Here is a 21,415-nt window from a genome sequence, read left to right on the forward strand (position 1 = left end):
TGATCCTTTCCTTATCTGCTGCCGTTCTCGTCGTTCTCTTCGTGCTTTCAAGCTCGAATCCGGGTCCCAGATCGTACGTCGGAACGCTCGGAGCCGTAGCTAATGCAGAAGAATGGAAGGGTTATTTGTATTGGGGCAACCGTATAGATTGTCCCGGGAAGCGTTGCGACTCGTGTGAAGGACTGGGTCACCAAGAATCGAGTCTCAGGTGTGCTCTCGAGGAAGCAATAGCTCTTCGAAGGTATCGTGTTCTTGGTTCTCTGCTTCTTTTGGGAAAGTAGGAAGAATAACGTGTCTTTGGTTCTTTATTGCTACTTTATTTTTTTAATTTTCTGGCTTTGGTGGTGAATTGTTCTTTGGTAGTTTCTTTCTGTTTTTGTATGTGGGGATTTATGCTTTCTTTGGGGTTCCTTTTGACTGTGGGCATTGTATTGATTTTTTCTATCCTATGAAGAGATTATTGCGTTTATATGGTCTTTTCATGAATTTCAGTTCTATGGGTTTATGGGTTGTTTTCTTCTTCCAAATTAAAGAAGTGGGTATTTGTGATTCTCTTTGTTCGTATGCTCTAAGAATGACTGGGACTTCTTTTGGAGTTTCGTCACTGCTAATTGAAGGCTGTAACTGCTATGAAAAAGTAATAATTGAAAGCTGACTTTGTGTCAGCCTGATGATTCGTGTTTTTTCTTGTTGTTGGTCTCAGGGTCTTTGTCATACCCTCTAGGATGTGCATTAGTGCAGTACACAACAAGAAAGGTCTTCTTCACCAGTCTGCTAATGCGGTTCGGAGGACAGGTAATAGTTCTCCAACTTTCCGTTTGAATCACATCTGGTCCCGTTTGAATTGCATTTGATTTCTGGATTCTTATTCCTTGTTTTCCTATGGAATAGATTTAATTCTTGATGAGCAAAACCAAAAATGGTGACTTATTTTAATTTGTGTAGTCTTTCTCAGCAGCAAGGTGACCCATGAATTGTGTGGGATCGATAGAATATGTTCCTTCTTTGTAAGAAAGTAGTTCCAACAGTATCCATAATGAACAGAGACATGGCTGGATCAGCAGAGTCATACTGTGTTAGGAAGAGGTCTCGGTTTCATGTCCCACTTGCTAATATTCCCCCAGTTTTCCTAACAACAAAAAAAGGTTATTTGACTCCAATGCTTTATTTTTTGTGTATTCTAGAATATCCACGAAATCAAACAAAAGAAATTCTTCTCTTTTGCAAGCACTCCTTTTTTTTCTTTTTTGATGTCAATTGCTTCCATTGATATGAGGAACTTGGTTGATGCTACGACATCTAGTAGTTTGTTTGTGAGCTGATTCCTTTTCTAATGTTAGATTCACCGATAAATTTGCATAACGATTTCTTCTCTAGTATTAATGCACCATTGTATTTTTGTCATATTGAAAAAAAAATTGACTCTTCAGAAATAAACAATTAACTTATTTTAATGCAGATGGCCAGGGGATTACTGTGGAATGGACTCTTTGTATGATATGGACCTTATATCTCTGACTGTTCCTGTCGTCCTAGACAATTCTAAAAGATGGTATCAGGTTTTAACAAGTATGAAGTTAGGTGAGAGGGAAATTCTCCATGTTGAAGGAGTTGGCCGAACAGAGCTCAGAGACCAAATATTCAAATATGTTGCTAATTAATCGTACAGCCAGCTCTCTTTCATGGTAAATATATATTCATTGTCATTAAGTTCTGTTTCCTACAATATAGGAGAAAAAAATAGGAAACTTTTATTGTGACAAGCTTATTAGAGAATTGACACAAAAAAGAAAAAGATTCATCATACAGTTGTTTTTTATGTTATTTGTGGAAAAATTTTTACCGCTGGGTGTTGCTAGGTTTGCTGAGTGCAAAAATAGAAACAACCGTAGTGCAATAATCTGCCCTACTCGTTTCTTCCTTCAATGGCAGCAAAGAAATTAAGAGATGCAGCTCAACAGGCATGTTTTGTTTGAAATACCTTTTATTTGATTACGCAAACTCTATCTTCTTGCTTTTGCATGTGTAGTATTTCATGTTGTGGTGCAATTATGTTTTTGGGGGTCCATTGTTATTGTGTTGGTCTCTATATTGTTCATTTATTTTCCATTGGTGTCTACTTTTTTTCCTGTTTGAGGAATCAATGATGTTTATGTGAGATCATGATGATACAAGCTGAATGTCTATGTTAGTGTCTGCACTCTGATGGAACTGGTAGCATTCACATCATGCAAGTTAGTGGGCTGTGAAGTCTGAAGGTCCCTCAAAAGAAAACAATATAGAATTTGAAACTATATACTTAATCTTCCCTTGAAAAAAGTGAGTTGAGTTGGATGCCTAGATCATGGTTTACACTTTAAAGTTGTTGGGTGCCTGGAGAACCCTCTATAAATAAATCGTGTGTCATCGGCAAGTGTAGGTTGTGGATCATGGGCCATGAGCGAAAATAGAGAACCTGTTAACTCTTGCACACGTTTTCTTCCTTTCACTTGTTCGGTTGCCCTGCCCTCCTCACCTCCAAATCGCTAATATTGGCAATATGCTTGAGAATTGTCTTTAATTTGTTTGGTTGGAGTTATTTGTTCTTAATGCACCTAGAAGCTATAGAGGGAACCTATCTGATGGTGCATATTTTATAACGATGTTTAATTTCAAGAAATCACCATATGCTATAAAAAGTGTTAGAACTTCAGTTTCCTCCTGGGCTGATCTGCAAAAGAGGGAAATGTGAGAAGAAAAAGGGAGAAAGAAGATAGACGCTGAGTCGATTTTACTGCACACAGGCTGACGATATTCTTTTCCAATGTATTATCGTGGCCTGGCTTAATGTATTTAATCATTAGGTATTAGGTTACAATTGAATAAGTTACAAATTACATGCGTGCCCCAATAAACACGTCAATAGGATTTCCCAGTTTGGGTCTGGGTCAGACCCAAACTGGATCCAGGCCCAAACTCTCAAACCAGCATACGACACTTAATACTCTCCCTCAAGTTGTGCATGGTCTTGAACCATGGACAACTTGTTCTTCAGGAACCAAAATTTGTTTTTCGTCAAACCCTTTGTAAACAAATCCGCCACTTGGTCTTCTGTAGAAATGAAATGAGGTTCAATCTCTTTGTCTTCAACCTTCCGTCGAATGAAATGCTGATCTATCTCAATGTACTTTGTCTTACTGTGGAAAATATGATTAAAGGATATGTTAATGGCACTTTGATTGTCACACAATAAAATAGACTTGGAAATTTGTTCTTCCAATTCATTCAACAAATGTCTCGTCCAAGTAGCTTCAGCAGTTGCAGTAGCCATTGATCGATATTCAGCCTCAGTACTTGATCTAGCCACTGTTTTTTGTTTTCTACTGCTCCAGGATACTAGGTTCTCCCCGAGAAAGATGCAATATCCGGAAACCAACCTCCTTTCATCAGGATCTCCTGCCCAGTCTGCATCACTGTAGACCATGACATCATGCATGCTTCCTTTTTTCCAACTTTTCTGATACACCAACCCATCTCCAATAGTACCTTTTAAGTATCTCAACACCCTCTTGACTGCATCCATATGCCCTGTTCGTGGCTCATGCATGAACTGCGACACTTGATTGACAGAATAAACAATGTCAGGGCGAGTAAAGGTAAGATATTGAAGCATGCCAACTACACTTCGATATCTTGTAGGATCCGGGTACAAATCTCCATCCTGTGAACTGAGCTTTTGATGTAAGACACTCGGTGTAGACAAAGGCTTGCAGTCTTGCATACCGAATTTCTTTAATAAATCTAGTGTGTATTTATGTTGTGTCAAGGTCAGGTAACCATCCTTCTTGTCTACCTCGACTCCAAGGAAATAACGCAAATCTCCCAAATCTTTCATCTTAAACCTTTGACTTAATAGTCCTTTTATTTCTTCAATGTGATTCATGGAGTTCCCTGTAACTATAATATCATCAACGTATATCAACAACAAGGTGGTTATGCCTTTATCCTTGAAGATGAATAAGGAGTGGTTTAAGAGAGATTTACAGAACCCATGCCTCTGTATTTCTAAGGAGAAACTCTCAAACCACGAGCGTGAGGCCTGCTTCAAACCATATATGGCTGTTTTTAATCTGCATACATATGTGCTCGGGTCTCCCTCAGCATATTCTAGAGGTTGTTCCATATAAACCTCTTCTTTCAAGTCTCCATGAAGAAATGCATTTTTGACATCTAACTGACTCAATGTTCATCCATGTTTGACGGCTAAAGACAATATAATTCTTATTGTCCCCATTTTGACCACTGGACTGAAAGTCTCATCATAGTCCTGACCATATTCCTGTGTAAAACCCTTTACAACAAGTCTTGCTTTGTATCGTTCTATAGTGCCATCGGGTCTGTATTTGATTTTATAAACCCACTTGGAATCAACAACATTTCTGTTAGGAGGTCTGACAACAATTTCCCATGTCTGACATTCATGAAGCGCTTCCACTTCTTCATTCATGGCCTCAATCCATTTGTTTGATTTCACAGCATGATGAAACCCTATAGGTTCATCATGCTTATCAACCTGAGACAAAAAAAGTTGAAGATCCATAGAAAAATTATTGTAGTTGACCCATCTGTCAATAGGATGTCTGATTCTATTCGAACTCCTCAGGTTTCCAACCGGCATATAAGTATCTAATCCAATGTGAGGAGCAGGGGGAGTGCCTTTTTCTCTTCGCACATACACATACCCTTTAAATTTTTCAATAGGATGCGATTGTGGGTCTGCCCCTTCTTCAGTGTATGAAGCTCCACCGACTTGATCCCCAGATTGAGGTAAGGATGCTTGGCCTGAGTCAATATTATTTTGGTCCGCCGAGTTTGTTTCTTGAGTACACTGAGGTGAGCAATCACCATAAGTATCTGCAAATAATTCTGCATTCATCCACGGATGATAAACTTCTTCTCTGGGAATCCCTTGACTAGTATTAAATGATACATCTTCAAGATTATTCTCGTCAAACACAACATTCCTGGAAATCCTAATACGCTTAGTCATGGGGTCATAGCACCGATAGCCTTTATAATCATCAGCATATCCCACAAATCTACACTTGGAAGCCTTTGGTTGGAATTTGTTCCTGAGAGAATCATCAATATGAACATAACAAATGCATCCAAACACCCGCATAGCATTATAATCGGGTTGAATGCCGAAAAGAGAACAGAATGGTGAACTATTTTGCAAAACTGTCATAGGCAGACGATTTATAATATAAACAGCTGAATGGAATGCTTCTGTCTACAAACTAATGGGAAGATTACTGTTGTGCATCATGCTCATGGCAGTTTCAACAATATGCCTGTGCTTTCTCTCAGCGACCCCATTTTGTTGTGGCGTATGTGGACAAGACACTCTACGCTTTATTCCATTACTTTGGAGAAAATCAGTAAAATCCTTCGATGTATACTCACCACCTCCATCACAATGAAAATGCAAAATATTGGTAGAGAAATGGTTTCGAACAAAGGCATGAAAGTTGCGAAATATGGAAAAGGTTTCAGACTTATGCTTTATAAAGAATATCCAAGTATAACGAGAGTAACTGTCAATAAAGATGAGATAATATCTGCTGTCAGAAGAAGAGCATACGGGCGCAGGACCCCAAACATCTGAATAAACAATTTCAAAGGATCTTGAAGCTCTTTTATTTATAGAATCAAAAGGAAGTACATGACTCTTACGCATCTGACAACTGGGACATTTTTTATTACTGATCTCAAGGGCTAAGCTTGATTTAGAAATTAATTTGCTTGATACAAGTTTCTCAAGAAAAGAATAACTACAATGACCAAGACGATCACGCCAAAGACTTGGCTTATTACATTTGGAAAGACTAAAAACAGACTCAGGACCTGACTTAGATAACTCAGACTGAAAAGACTTAGACTTCAATAAGGGCTTCAAGACGGGACTGGTATGCGCAAGTGGATCTTCCTTGAAGATGTACATATTTCATTTTCGCTCTCCTTCAGCGAATGTCTCCCTCGTTTGAAGATCCTTGACATACACAGAAGAGGGAGTGAATTCAACATAAGAATGTGTATCATCAACAAGTTTAGACACAGAGATGATGTTCTTTTTTATGTTAGGAGCATGAACAACATTTGACAAATTGAGAGATGATTTTGACAAAGGAATGATTGCATTACCAATGTGAGAAATGTGATGGTGAGATCCATCTCCAGTAACAATACTATTTTTACCAAAGTAAGAAACCGAGTTCGAGAGCTTACCAACATCGCCTATAACATGGGTCGCTGCTCCTGAATCAACATACCATGATCCTTGATCATTCTGTTTCAAGTGTAACCCAGACAGTGCGGCCAACAACAGTTGTTTCACCTCCACGACATATTGGGTGTGGGAAGCAAACCTGGACCTGCAAATCTGCCACGACCTCTTCCTCCTCTGAAGCCATTTCCTCCACGTCCACGACCAAAGGAGAACCCAGTGGCTAAGACATCTTGGGAGTCAGATTGAGCACTAGAATCTTCAGCGATGCCTTTCAATGACATTTCATATTGTAGAAGTTTTGCTCGGAGGTCTTCAAATGTGGGAAGCACGGGCAAGCACAATAATGATGTCACCAATGCATGATAATCTGGGCCTAAACCATTCAATGTCTGTTGCACTTTATCCTTGTCTGGCACTTCACATCCAATAATGGCTAATTGATCTGTAATGATCTTCATCTTATTCAAGTAATCCATGATAGATAGACCACCTTTTTTAAGAAGCTGGAATTCTCGCTTGAGGAATAAAACTCTTGCCTCAGATATCTGAGAGTATGTCTGTGTCAACTTGTTCCACAATTCCATCGTTGTGCAGTCATTGGGGATAGCAACTAGTACTTCCTGAGACAAAGTAGAGGTGATGCAGGCAATCAATGCCTGATCTTTTCTCATCCAAGAGACATAATCCGGGTTGCGAACACGGTGAGTAGATGCAGCCTCATGAGCGTTTGTTTCCTCCTTTGCAATGAACTCTGGTGGGACTGGAATTGATCCATCTAGATGACCAAAGAGATCTTGGCTCCTGATAAAAGGAACTATTTGCCTCTTCCAAGTCAGGAAATTGGAGTTATTTAATTTTTCAAAAACAAGTTGACTGAGGAAGTTTGATGACAAACCAGACTGGGATGGAAAAGAATCCATGGTAACGAGACATGAGAATATAAAATGGAAAGCACTCTAAGAAAAGGCAATCAAATGATTACTTAAAACTCAAGATAATGTAACTGTTCAAAATCAGTCCAGAAGAGAACTCACTATAACAGAACTCGGATCCTTTTTTTTTTTTCAGATCACGAGAATACTCAAATTATCAACTCAATATTTATGAATCAAGCCAAAGCACAACTAATCAATGTTATGCATATTCAAGATATCGGATCACGTGAACAAGGGTTGGATCACGTTGATTAACTGAGTTTTCAGATTAATCAACGATGAATATTCAGATAAAGGAATGGGAAAACAGATCCAACAGAAAGAGAAGGAAGGAAAGTACGAGCAACGATTCAAGAGATATTGATTAATCGTATTTGCAGATTAATCAGCAATAAAGGAATGAGAAAACAAATTTTAGAGAAGAAAGAAAGAAGAAATCACGTTTTCAGATCAAGGAAGAAAGAGGAAATCACGAGTTTCAAGATAGGGTTTCAGATGAAAAACACGATAAAGGAATGAGAAAACAAATTTTAGAGAAGAAAGAAAGAAGAAATCGTGTTTTCAGATGAAGGAAGAAAGAGGAAATCACGAGTTTCAAGATAGGGTTTCAGATGAAAAACACGACAGTGCTTTCAAAAAAAAAACTGGAAGAGAAGAAGAGATCGTGGTTTGAGAGAGAAAACGATAACCCAGATTGGGAAGAATGAAGGTTTCCTGGCTGAAATTAGATGATCTCTAAGGTCATACCTTTTTTGGAATCAACACCGAGCCCTAGGTCCAACCACGCTATGATACCATGTTAGAACTTCAGTTTCCTCCTGGGCTGATCTGCAAAAGAGGGAAAGGTGAGAAGAAAAAGGGAGAAAGAAGATAGACGCTGAGTCGATTTTACTGCACACAGGCTGACGATATTCTTTTCCAATGTATTATCGTGGCCTGGCTTAATGTATTTAAGCATTAGGTATTAGGTTACAATTGAATAAGTTACAAATTACATGCGTGCCCCAGTAAACACGTCAATAGGATTTCCCAGTTTGGGTCTGGGTCAGACCCAAACTGGATCCAGGCCCAAACTCTCAAACCAGCATACGACACTTAATAAAAAGAGCACCTTTGGGTGATCTGATGGCATTGACAGTCATATATCTGGGTTGATTGAACATTTTGCTTTAGTTTTCTGTAACTAAATAGTCCTCATGATGCATATGAAACATCTGCTCCTATGTGTCTATAGGTTCCCTTTGTACTCATCTTAAGTGTAGTCCCAGCTACTATACTTTATCACACAGGATGTTGTTGCATTAGCATTTTAGATGTGATCTATTGACATGAGCTGTTTGGATGACCTAGGATGTGCTTTTTGGTGTTGTTGGTCAACCTCTTGGACTAGATAACTCTTAAGGACTACCTTGGTCCATCCAAGGGGGAGTCCTGACCCAGATCCAGATCCGGGTAGGAGTCCCAGCCACTTAGGGACCGGAGGACTTCCCACCCTTTTGGATTTCTACTTCTCGGACTCTGATTCTCTCTGGACTCTCTACTTTTTTAGGACTCTTGATTCTTTTGGACTCTGAGGTAGACTACATATAGGTGTTCGTTCTTGATTTATTCTTTAATGAAGTTTATTGAGTGAATCTATATTCTTCGTTCTTGTTTGTGATTTTCAATTTTCGAGGGATCGATATTCTCCATTCACGTGCCCCTACCTTCTACCCTGCGCAGGACGTCAGCCAGGAGAGAACAATTTTCTCCCTCCTCCCTACCAACTGAAATGAAATGGGGATCTTCGAAACACGAGCTTAGATTAACAAGGGCAAGTGTCAAGAATGACACTAAAGCATAACCCTTAAAAAGGGTATAGCTGGAAAGAAAATAAAAATGTATTCTTTATTGATATGAAAAACCAATTGCTTAAGAAGCATTGGAATAAAATACAAGAGGGGCTGCACCCCTTTATATACACAGTTGAAAGAGGACTCAATAGAGTTGCAGCTCTATTTAGAGTTGTTGGACTGTGTCAGTCCAACAACTCTATTGCTAGTCAAGTCTAGACAGGACTTGACTAGCAACAGTCATTCTAGTTCAAACTGAACTAGATGACATAAAGACAAAAAATAAAAATAAAGGAAAAAAAATTACAGAAAAGAAAGAAATGAAAAATGTATTTATATATATATATATAATATTATTATATATACATATATGTACAGTTTTACATTTTAACACTCCCCCTCAAACTTACGGTACAATGAGCGAAAGTTTGTCTAAGAGAAAGTGAAATCGGGGAGCAGCGAGAGGCTTTGTAAAGAAGTCTGCTAACTGATATTCTGAAGTGACATATGGCAGATCAATTATCCCGTGTAGATATTCCTCTCTGACGTAGTGACAATCCATTTCGATATGTTTGGTGCGTTCGTGGAATGTTCTGTTACTGGCAATATAGATCGCACTTTTGTTGGCACAACACATTTGTGAAGCCTTTGTTGCTTCAGCTCCCATGTCAGCAAGCAGTCGTCGGAGCCAAACTACTTCCATGGTCGTGGTTGCCATGGCTCTGTATTCAGCTTCGGTGGATGAGAGAGATACCTTCTGCTGCTTTTTACACCTCCACGAGATCAATGATTCCCCTAAAAAGACACAAAAGCCAGTGGTTGAGTGTCTGTTATTGGGATCACCTCCCCAATCAGCATCAGTATATGCAATTAAATCAAGAGAAGAGGAGGAAGATAAGAAAAGTCCTCGTGAAAGAGAGGACTTGATGTATCTGATAATACGCATGACTGCTCCCATATGAACAGAAGTAGGAGCATGTTGAAATTGACTTGCTGTATGAACAACATGTGCTATATCTGGTCGGGTAATGGATAGATAGGAAAGTGCCCCGACAAGCTGTCTGTAAGGAGTAGGGTTTGTAAGAAGTTCTCCATCATCAATCTTCATTTTAACATTAACAACTTTTGTTGTGTCAACTTTCTTATCATCAGTAATACCAGAACTGAAAACAATATCAAAAGCAAATTTAGTCTGAGATAATAAATATCCTCTAGGAGAATAAGCAACTTCAATGCCTAAAAAATATCTCAACAAGCCCAAATCAGTCATTTCAAAATGAGATTTAAGAAGTGTTTTGATTGTTTCAACTCCCTGTTTATCGCTTCCGGTGATGATCATATCATCCACATAGAGAAGAAGCACAATGATCCCTGCATCAGAATTCTTAATAAACAAAGCAGTGTCAGTTAAACAGAATTGAAAACCAATATCAATCATAACACGACTAAACCTATCATACCAAGCTTTTGGTGCTTGTTTAAGTCCATAAAGAGCTTTTTCTAAGCGAAGGACTTTACCCTTAGGAATACTTAGACCAGGAGGGGGGTTCCATATATACTTCTTCAACTAGCTTTCCATTTAAAAAAGCATTTTTGACATCCATTTGAAAAATAGACCATTTTTTGATAGAAGCTAAGGCAATTAAGGTTCGGACAGTAGTCATATGAGCCACCAGAGCAAAGGTTTCTTCATAATCAATCCCATATTCTTGGGCATAACCTTTGGCTACTAAACGAGCTTTATATCTTTCAAGAGTACCATCACTCTTGGTTTTAATTTTATAAACCCATCGACATCCTATAGTTTTCTTCCTTGGAGGAAGATCTTGAATATTCCATGTAGAAGCATTTTCAAGTGCATCTAATTCAGCTTTCATGGCTTCTATCCATTTGATATCATTTTTTGCTTGAAAATATGTGGATGGTTCTTCATATGAGTGAATTAATGCAATAACTGCCCTATATGTGGGTGAGAAAGACTCGTATGATACAAACTTTCCTAGAGGCCTCGAGATTCGGGATGATTGTCTAGTTGGAATGTTAGAATATTTCTCAAGTGCACATGGAGGATTAGACTCTTGTCGCCTGGAATATTGAATACTAGTATCTCTATGAACTTCTTCATTTTCAACATTAAGATCAATAATTCTTTGATCATCATCAAAGTTACAGTCAAGGTCATATTCATGAGATGTTGATGTTAGATCTAGCAAAAAGGAGTACTCAGTGACGTCTTTTAATTTTCTAAAATCAAAGAAGCTCTCCTTTTCAAGAAAGGAAACATTTCTAGACACATATAGTTTATTATTTTTGAAGTCAAAACATCTATAACCTTTCTGGTTTTCAGCATATCCTAAAAAGGCACAGGGAATCGCACGAGGGGAAAGTTTATCATTTTTGTCAGTAAATATGAAACATTTGCACCCAAATATTCTTAGTCTAGAGTAGTCTGGAGAAATGTTCATAAGTTTTTCAATGGGAGTGATATTTTGTAACGAAGAAGATGGCATCCTATTAATGAGATAGGTGGCAGTTAAGGCAGCTTCTGCCCAAAAGTCTTTCGGGACTTGATTTGCTATTAATAAAGTCCTAGTGGTTTCTATAATATGGCGATGTTTTCGTTCTGCCAGTCCATTTTGTTGAGTTGTATAAGGACAAGATCTTTGATGTGTGATGCCATGCAATTTAAGATAATTTTGAAAATCTGTGGATAAAAACTCTCCCCCTGAATCTGTGCGAAAAATAGTAATGTCATTTTGAAACTTGTTTTTAACCATATTATGAAAAGTTTGAAAGTATGAAAATACTTCAGACTTATGTTTGAGAAAGTACATCCACGTATGTCGGGAGAAATCATCGACAAAAATAACATAGTAAACAAATCCTCCTTTAGAAATTACTGGTGCAGGACCCCAAACATCCGAGTGTATTAATTCAAGTGGTCTTGAAGAGAAAAAGGTTCTGTTCTGAAATGGTAATCTTTTCATTTTGCCGAGAATACAATCTTTACAATCAAATGATTCAGAGTTACAAAATTTCCCTAGATTTGGAAAATGTTGGATTTTGGCTATATGTGGGTGACCAAGTCTCTTATGCCACAGTTTCAACTCTATTTTTTGAATATTATAACAAAAAGCTTTCTTCGACATTTCCAAAAAATCCATGTAATAGAGTCCTCCTTCTCTATGGCCTTCCCCAATCAGCTTGCCTGACTGGCGATTCTGTACCCAACAACCATAAGAAGAAAAAGAAATATTACACCCATAATCAGAAATTTGAAATACAGATAAAAGATTTAAATTTAATTTGGGAACATGTCTAATTTCTGGAATAAAAAATTTTTTTGTTTTATAAATTTTTTCAAAATTTCCTATTCCTTCTATTTCAAGAGAAGTCTCATCAGCAGTAAAGACCTTTGACACACTTGTTTTATTTTTAACACATTTGGATAGACTTTGATTATTTGGGGTCATATGAAAAGATGCACCAGAGTCAAGAAACCAAGAAATTTTACCTAGATCAGAAAAAGATGAGGCTGCTGCGCCGGTTGAAGCTTCAGATGAGGAAGAGGCACCTTTGATGAGAGGCTGAACAATCTCCATTAGTTGGGCCAGGGAAACTGGTGCATCCTGATCTTTAGGCTCCGATCCAGCAATTGCAGCTTTTTTTTCTCTCAGCTCCTTAAGTTTGGGACATTGTGGCCTGTAGTGTCCCGGTTCATGACAGTGATGACAAATAACTTTCTTCTTATCATAGTCACCATTTTGTCGGTTAAAGTGAGGAGGCCTATATGATCGAACATGATTCCCTGGTCTAGACACGGCTAAAACGGAATCATCTTCAATTTTTAAAGAACCTTTCCGGAGACGATTTTCTTCCATTGTTAACTCTTCAATAGTTTCAACAATAGAAGGAATTTTTCCCCGGTGAAGTAGGGCTGATTTAGTGGTTTCAAATTCCGGCCTTAATCCAGTGATAAACTGGTAAAAATGTTCAGCATCGAGTTGTTTCTAACGAAGCTCGATGTCTTCGGCACAATGCCACTTTGGTTCTAAAAGGGAAAGTTCTTCCCAAAGTTCGGACAACCCATTGTAATATTCACGAATAGTTTTGTCTCCTTGTGTCATCATTCGAACTTTTTCTTGGAGGTTGCACATGTGTGTAATATCTTTAAGGGAATACATATTCTTAAGGTATTCTCATGCCTTATCGGCATGATCAAATTTGGCAAGACTTGAGCATTTTTTAATGTCAACGCTATTGATAAGCCATGACATTATCTTCGCATGAGATATTCTCTATTCTTTCCATTTCTTCTCGTATGAGGCAATAGCCTTGATTTTCTCTTCTTCCGATATAGGGACCTCTTTATCTCCCTCCTTTTTAGTAAGAGATAGCTTAGGTTCCGAATCGGAACCATCCACAATCCCCCGTAAGCCTTTTCCCCATATATAGACCATGTTACATAGTTCGTATCGCTTAGTTTCATAGGCATGATGGTGACTTTATCATTGTCATCCATCGATTACAAGGAGAGAAAGAATAGGGATAGAAGAGAAACAAGAAGGAAAATGAAAAAGAAAGAAAAAAAAAAAACAATACAACAAGATGTGAAATCTTCTCCAATGAAGTGATAAAAACGGGCACGGAAACCGAGGCAGCTTTTCCTCAAGATTTAGTACTTCCGTGGCTTTGATACCATGAAATGAAATGGGGATCTTCGAAACACGAGCTTAGATTAACAAGGGCAAGTGTCAAGAACAGAGTTACCAGTTGAGGAAGCGGGAGCGGGAAGCGATACGGGAAGCGGGAGCGGGAAGCGAGGCACTTTCAAAAATTTAGGAAGCGGGGAAGCGTGGGACCACTTAGAAGAAAATTCCGAACCGTCTCGGAAACGACCTAGGAAGCGAACCGGAAGCGACCTAGGAAGCGAGGGGGAAGCGAAAAAAATGAAAAAAATGGGGAAGCGTGGGGGAAGCGCTTCCCATAAAAGGGAAGCGCGCTTCCCAAAAAAGGGGGACTCTTCCCCTCACGCTTCGAAAGCGCGACGTTTCGCGCTTCCGAAGCGCGCTTCCCCTTTTGCCTAGGCGCTTCCGGTAACTCTGGTCAAGAATGACACTAAAGCATAACCCTTAAAAAGGGTATAACTGGAAAGAAAATAAAAATAAAAATGTATTCTTTATTGATATGAAAAACCAATTGCTTAAGAAGCATTGGAATAAAATACAAGAGGGGCTGCACCCCTTTATATACACAGCTGAAAGAGGACTCAATAGAGCTGTTGGACTGTGTCAGTCCAACAGCTCTATTGCTAGTCAAGTCTGGACAGGACTTGACTAGCAACAGTCATTCTAGTTCAAACTGAACTAGATGACATACAACAACAACAACTACGCCTTCATCCCAAAACAATTGGGGTCAGCGATATGAACCAAAAAAGAAATTCATTTTGGGTCTTCCACATGAATCCTTTTCCTCCAATCATTTCTATCCAATGCCATGTCCTCGGTGAGGTTCAAAGCATTCATATCCTTTCCTATCATCTCCATCCAAGTCTTCTTAGGCCTACCCCGACCTCTTTTAACAAATATATTTTCCCATTTCTCCAACCTTCTAACTGGAGCTTCATTAGGCCTTCTTCGAATATGTCCAAACCACCGTAAACGATTCTCTCGCATCTTATTTTCAATGGGTGCAACACCTACCTTCTTACGTATCTCCTCGTTCTGAATCTTATCTTTTATTGTATTTCCACACATCCATCTAAGCATCCGCATCTCAGCTACACTCATTTTTTGAATATGATGTCTCTTGGCAGCCCAACATTCCGTACCATATAGTAAAGCGGGTCTAATAGTCGTCCTATAAAACTTTCCCTTCAATCGCAATGACATTCTACGATCGCACAGCACTCTAGTTGCACTTTTCCATTTCATCCACCCAACCTTTATCCTATGATTTACATCTCCATCAATTTCTCCATACTTTTGAATGATGGATCCCAAATATTTGAAATAATCATTCACCGGTATTTCTTGCTCACCAAGCTTCACTACACTCCCATCACTACTTCGTTGCTTACTAAACCGGCATTCCATATATTCAGTCTTACTCTTACTCAACTTAAAACCTCTAGCTTCCAATGTCTGTCTCCATAATTCTAACTTAGCATTAACCCCTGCTCTAGACTCATCAATCAAAACAATATCATCAGCAAACAACATACACCACGGTACATTTTCTTGAATTGATCTCGTAAGCTCATCCATCACTATCGCAAATAGGAAAGGGCTTAAAGCAGATCCTTGATGTAACCCAACCGTTATCGGAAAATTGGTTGTCACTCCTCCACAAGTGCGGACATTGGTTACTACTCCTTCATACATATCTTTAATTATACTAATGTACTTGAGAGAAACACCTTTCTTCATCATTGTCCACCAGAGAACGTCCCTAGGTACTCTATCGTATGCCTTCTCTAAATCAATAAAAACCATATGCAAATCTTTGTTCCTCTCTCTATATCTTTCAATAAGTTGTCTAAGAAGATGACATAAAGACAAAAAATAAAAATAAAGGAAAAAAAATACAGAAAAGAAAGAAATGAAAAATGTATTTATATATATATATATAATAATATAATATTATTATATATACATATATTATATATACATATATGTACAGTTTTACATTTTAACACCAACGACCCCTCCTGGGATCCACGCCCAAGCCTTACCCTCGTCTGGATCTGTCAGAATCGTTCCCCCCAAGGTCGGGTTCTGACAATTGGTATCAGAGCGAGGGTTTCCTGCAGGATCAAGATCGACCAGATCCTCGTTCTTGGATTTAGATCAGATTCTTTTTTGCAACAACAAGGGCTCACGCCCTTCACGGTTCTTACCATGTGCGATCTAACCCTTTTCTTGTGATTCTTGTTGGGTCTAGTCCTTAGGCATCACGTGGGATTCTTATTTTGAGTATCAGACAATCTTTTCTAGTGACGTGCTAGGTATGAGACTGATCTTTTTGCAGCCTGCGCCTAAGTGGGATTCTTAAATTTTTGGATTGTCGGTGGATTAGTCAACACTTTTGGGAGGGTTTGACCAACCCAGGTGTGTGGCTGAATTCAGCTTGCAACCTTGATGATCAATCTTGCGTACACAAGCTCTGCGCCTAGTGGGTTGTACGTGTGAGGGGATTCTTGTTTGGTAGTGATCCCTCAGTACTCGTTTCTTGAATCCATATCGGCCCTGAAAATTCCAAGCATGACAGACTCAGGATCAGACTGGCGAGCTCCACACAAACATTCAAGCTCACGACAATCATTTTGAGGAAATGCTCACTAGGATGAACAAATGCATAGACACATTAATAACCAGTTGAGGGAAGATTCAAGGGGAAAGTGTGCAGCAGCAGAAATTTGTGCAATGATACCTCTGAACCCGTGCAAGTAGAGGCTGAATCAGAAACACATCCATTGCAGAATAATATAACCAGCATTGATGGCAGCCATATGCAATCAGATGTGAGGAGATCCAACTGAATCAGACATCCAGTATAGAGATGAGTCAGTTGTGAAAATTTTAGTATAGATCATCAATCATTCTTGATTGTTGTCTCGAAGCACGAAGAGCCTAGATCATATCATATTGCATCGAAATTGAATAGGTGGATAGAAGCTATGAATGAGGAGATAAGGGTGCTATATGAGTGCCAAACATGGGACGTCGTTCCAAGACCTGTTGATAAAAATATTGTGAGATCGAAGTGGGTTTATAAGATTAAATATAAATCCGATGGGAGTATAGAAAGGTACAAAGCCAAGTTGATAGCAAAAAGCTTCACACAGGAATACGGGTTGGACTATGATGAAACCTTCAGTCCAGTGGTGAAAATGGGAACCATACGCATTATTTTATCTCTTGTTATTGAATATGGCTGGACGTTAAGCCAACTTGATGTTAAGAATGCATTTTTATGTGGAGACTTTAAGGAAGAAGTCTATATATAGAGCAACTTCAGGGATATAGTGAAAAAGATTCCTATTGATATTTAAGCAAATTAAATAGGGCTATATATGGTCTTAAGCAAGCATCCAGATTCTGGTTTGAGAGCTTCTCCCTTGAGATTCAAAGACATGGATTTGTCATATCACAACAGAATCACTCTCTTTTTATATACAAAGGTAAAGGTTGGCTAACTGTTCTACTCATCTATGTAGATAATATAATACTTGCAAAAAATTTTGAGGAGCATATAGCGGAAATCAAAGAAATCTTGAGTCGTAGGTTTAAGATGAAGGATCTAGGTAAGCTGAAATATTTCTTGGGAGTTAAAGTTGATAGAGGAAAGGACAAATTGGTGTTAACGCAACATAAATATACTATTTACTGAACAAAGTTTGCATGAAAGACTGTACGCTTCTCTTAACTCCCAGTCCATTGAATCAGAAACTTAGTCGTGATGAAGGAGATTTATATGATGATCCTACCAAGTACAGGTGTATTGTGGGTATGCTACAATACCTTACATTCACAAGGCCTGATATTGTTTATGTTGTAAACCAAGTGTCACAATACATGCATGCTCCAAAATCCAGTCATGTGGAAGTTGTCAAGAGGATACTTTGGTACCTCAAAGGTACTTTGGGTGACGGTCTGTGTTATAAGAGAGGAAGTGAAATAAATAATGTTGTGACCATAATGGCTTATTCAGATGCGGATTGGGCAGGTGATCTAGATGAACGAAGATCAGTTTCAAGATATATTGTATTTCTTGGAACTAATCTTGATAAATAGAAGGCAGTCACACGATCTAGTACTGGGCAATGGTTGCAGCAACTTCAGAGATAACGTGGGTTAGATACTTGCTTGGGGAATTAGGTCAAGACATGCTATGTTCCATATTATTCTGTGATAGTGCTATTAAAATCTCTCTTAATCTCATTCAGCATGGGAGAACTAAGCATATTGAAATAGATCAACATTTCATTCAAAGCAAAATTGAGAATGGAGAGATTGAGGCCAAGTTCATTGGAATGGAAGAGCAAGTGGATGATTTGTTTACAAAAGGCTTGAGTAAACAGCGGTTGTGGTTTTTAAAGAACAAGGTGTACATGGTTCTCATCATGCACAACTTGAGGGAGGTTGTTGAGACGTGACATCATACTGGATCCAGATTTGGTCCATGCTGAAGTTATTTTCTGTTTATCATGTTTTATTATGAGTGTTGTATTGTATTTTTCAGTTTTGTCCCTTTCCTTGTATATTACATTGTTGTTAATATAGGGCAATACTGTAAATGTTCATGTAAATTAGAAAGTTTCTTTAATATAAGGAAAAGAGCCCAGACGTCCTTGTTGTTGATGATTTGGGGTATTGCATCATCTTCTTCTCCTCTCCATCATCTTCTTCTTCCAAGCAAAGATCCGGTTTTACTGATTGATAGACTGAAAAGTGGTGAGCAGCAAGTGTCCATGATGATGACAACTTCTGAAAGTGAAAACCAGAGAAAGCTATTCAAGATGGTACCCAAGAACTGTCACATGGGTAACATTTTTATTCCTGTATTGTATTGGGAAACTTGTTTTCATGTCCTCCCCCCACCAGACATACCCATGTGACATAGGCAATTACATGAAGAAAGGCCAGGGTGCTTTCTCTTCATCAAGAGAGAGAGAAGAACAGCAAAAGCAAAGTACCAGAAATTTAAGGAAACGATGAACAAGTCTGTAGCCTCAGAGTGGATGAACGAAGTCTATAGCCTTCCTAGGGGGATGTGTCTCCGTGTGTGTGTTCTGCTGATCCTTGATTCCAAGGCTTGGATACTGACACAATGGACATGTGTTCCGGTGATTGTTATTGTTTGGTTAAGGATGCATGATCAACTTGTGCAATTTGCTGACTTTACCTGCATGTGGGATGCCATAATACAGTGGTTAAATTCATCCTCAACGTTACCTGGCTCAAGTGATACTGGAATACAAATTAGATTACCATGATGGACACCGCTGATCTGTTCTTGTGGAGCTTTTGTCTATTCACTGAATATGCAAACTTTGCATCCATCAATCAAACCTTCTGTTGAAACTGTAGAGAATTTTGTGTGGTGGAACTAGAGCTTTTTTTTAATTTTTGGGAAAAGATGGATGGAGAACTGATTGATTGACTGGCCAAATCTTTATGTAACAACAAGAAATTCTCATGTTCATTGTTTACTATAATATCTGATGTTTGTCGATATTGTTCAGTTTAAGTTGATTATACCTTCATATAGAGATGTATTGATATCAAATAATCAGTAGGTCCACGTATTAAACAAAATCAGTTACTAAAATTTGCAAGAATGTGCATGATCATGTCTGGCAGCTGTTATTTTCTAATTTTCAGCTAATCCCTTATCAAAATGTTGCTTGCTTCTGCCACAGATTAAAACCATTCTTGGTGATTATGATGCCATTCATGTGCGCCGAGGTGATAAAATAAAGACCAGAAAAGACAGGTTTGGGAGGGATCGGACTCTTCACCCTCATCTTGACAGGGATACCTGTCCTGAGGCCATTCTCATAAGAATTGAAAAATGGGTTCCTCCTGGTCGGACCATTTTTATTGCTTCGAATGAAAGGGCACCTGGGTTCTTCTCACCACTTTCTGTTAGGTAAGATTTGTTGTTACATGGAAATAAAAAATGTGGTTTTTTACCACTGCACATCTTTCCTTGCTTGAATTGTATAGAAACTTAGAAAGCTATCTGTTATACTTTTCAATGTTCAGAACCCTATTGATTGGGGAACTTTGGATTGCTTTGCTTACTGGTTAGCATACTTGGATATCCTGCCTGGTATTAGTTATTTCTCATAGTCAAGCTGGGGCATGGCCCAAAATTGGATTCGAACCTGAGACATTTTTTATTAGGATAGTGCAACTCCAACCAGTCAACTTATTGGACCCTCCTACCTGGTATTAGTTTTGCACAATTGAATTTGGGACATGACCTGACAAGAATGATATGATGCCAAAGTTGAGTTAATTATTCTGAACTGATTTTTGCTACGTAATTGTCCCTCTGTGCTTTCTTTGTTTCAACCAGTTTACCAGTGCCCACTTTATTCCTACCTGACTTCAGAAACAACATTATTTATTTTGCAGTGGACATGCTTCAGTTGAAGCCAACAGAGGAGGCTTCATGTATGAAAAGGGCTTACAGTATGGTGATTACCCGAGTCCACAGTAGTCTTGTAATAGTAAAGAGTTTGATCATGTTCCCTGCCAAGAAGGGCTAGAGAGTCTTGGGATACTGGATTTGAAGAAAATTATTTCTAGTCAGCTTGGAAATGTGATTTTATGTTGCATATGCTTTTATACGTTCACAGGTATAACATACTCATCAAACTTCAGCAGCATCTTGGATCCTGTTGTTGAGAACAACTACCACTTGTTAATGGTTGAACGGCTAATCATGGGTGGTACGAAGACCTTTATTAAGACTTTTATGGAAGATGAAACTGACCTCGGTTTAACTGATGACCTGAAGAAGAATACGAACTACTGGCAGATACCTGTCTACACCTTTGATGAGACTCCAAGCTGAGCTTTCTGATTATTTGCCATCTCAAGTTTTTGAATCAGGTTGACATCTTTTCTGTAATGCTTTCAAGCTCCACTTTTAAGCTTCCCCACAAGGAGTCTCACAGGATCAGGCGCAAATGAGGTATAGCTAAATTGCGGATTCCTTGAAGAAAGAACATGGGGAAGCTTTTGTGAAATTGTAAATTACTCTATTTCTAGAGGAAATTTGTACTAATGTAATCTTGCTTCATTTGTACACACTAATATTTTCAACAGAACTATGATATTTAAAGAAGAATGGTGAAAATGTTCTACTTAGATGAATTGCACTTGCTTACACTTTGACATTCATATTCATGCATGCGTGCTGCAAAGTTTAGTTTTATTTTCTTCTGTTTCATACAGATCTTTATGCAAAAACTTTCAAAGAGTCCTGCCATGCATGCTCTGCTGCTTAAGAAATGATTGGCCGACCGTTTTATCACAATGCTGACATTCCAATGTGGTGGCACTGTCATTTCTCAAGCACGCTCTGAGCAGCAGGACATATCATGCCTAATGCTTCTAGGCCAGTGTAATGTGGGATTGCATATTAAAGTTGATACCAAGACAACCACTTAGGGGTTGGGTCTAGTGGCTCCGGTCTGTAACAGTTTAAAAACGATTTTGGTAATACTTGGTTCGGGTCTATAAACAATTTGCATTTGATTTAGTTCGGGTACAAATTGAGTAGGTTGACAATATAGTGGGATCAAACCGTGTTAGGAGGATATCTTTTTACCTCAAAAATTCCATAAAACCAAAAATGCGTGT

General features: G+C 38.6%; 1 long non-coding RNA gene across 1 annotated transcript; it reads left to right on the plus strand.

Moving 5' to 3' along the window:
• Positions 1-1,459: 1,459 nt before the first annotated feature.
• LOC149843907 (uncharacterized) lies at positions 1,460-20,920 on the plus strand. Its single transcript, XR_016430936.1, has 3 exons — positions 1,460-1,685; positions 19,462-19,691; positions 20,183-20,920. It is a non-coding gene; the product is annotated as an uncharacterized LOC149843907 (long non-coding RNA).
• Positions 20,921-21,415: the final 495 nt, after the last annotated feature.

The sequence above is a fragment of the Nuphar pumila genome, chromosome 3, assembly GCF_984573655.1.
Source record: "Nuphar pumila chromosome 3, dmNupPumi1.hap1.1, whole genome shotgun sequence".
NCBI lineage: Eukaryota > Viridiplantae > Streptophyta > Magnoliopsida > Nymphaeales > Nymphaeaceae > Nuphar > Nuphar pumila.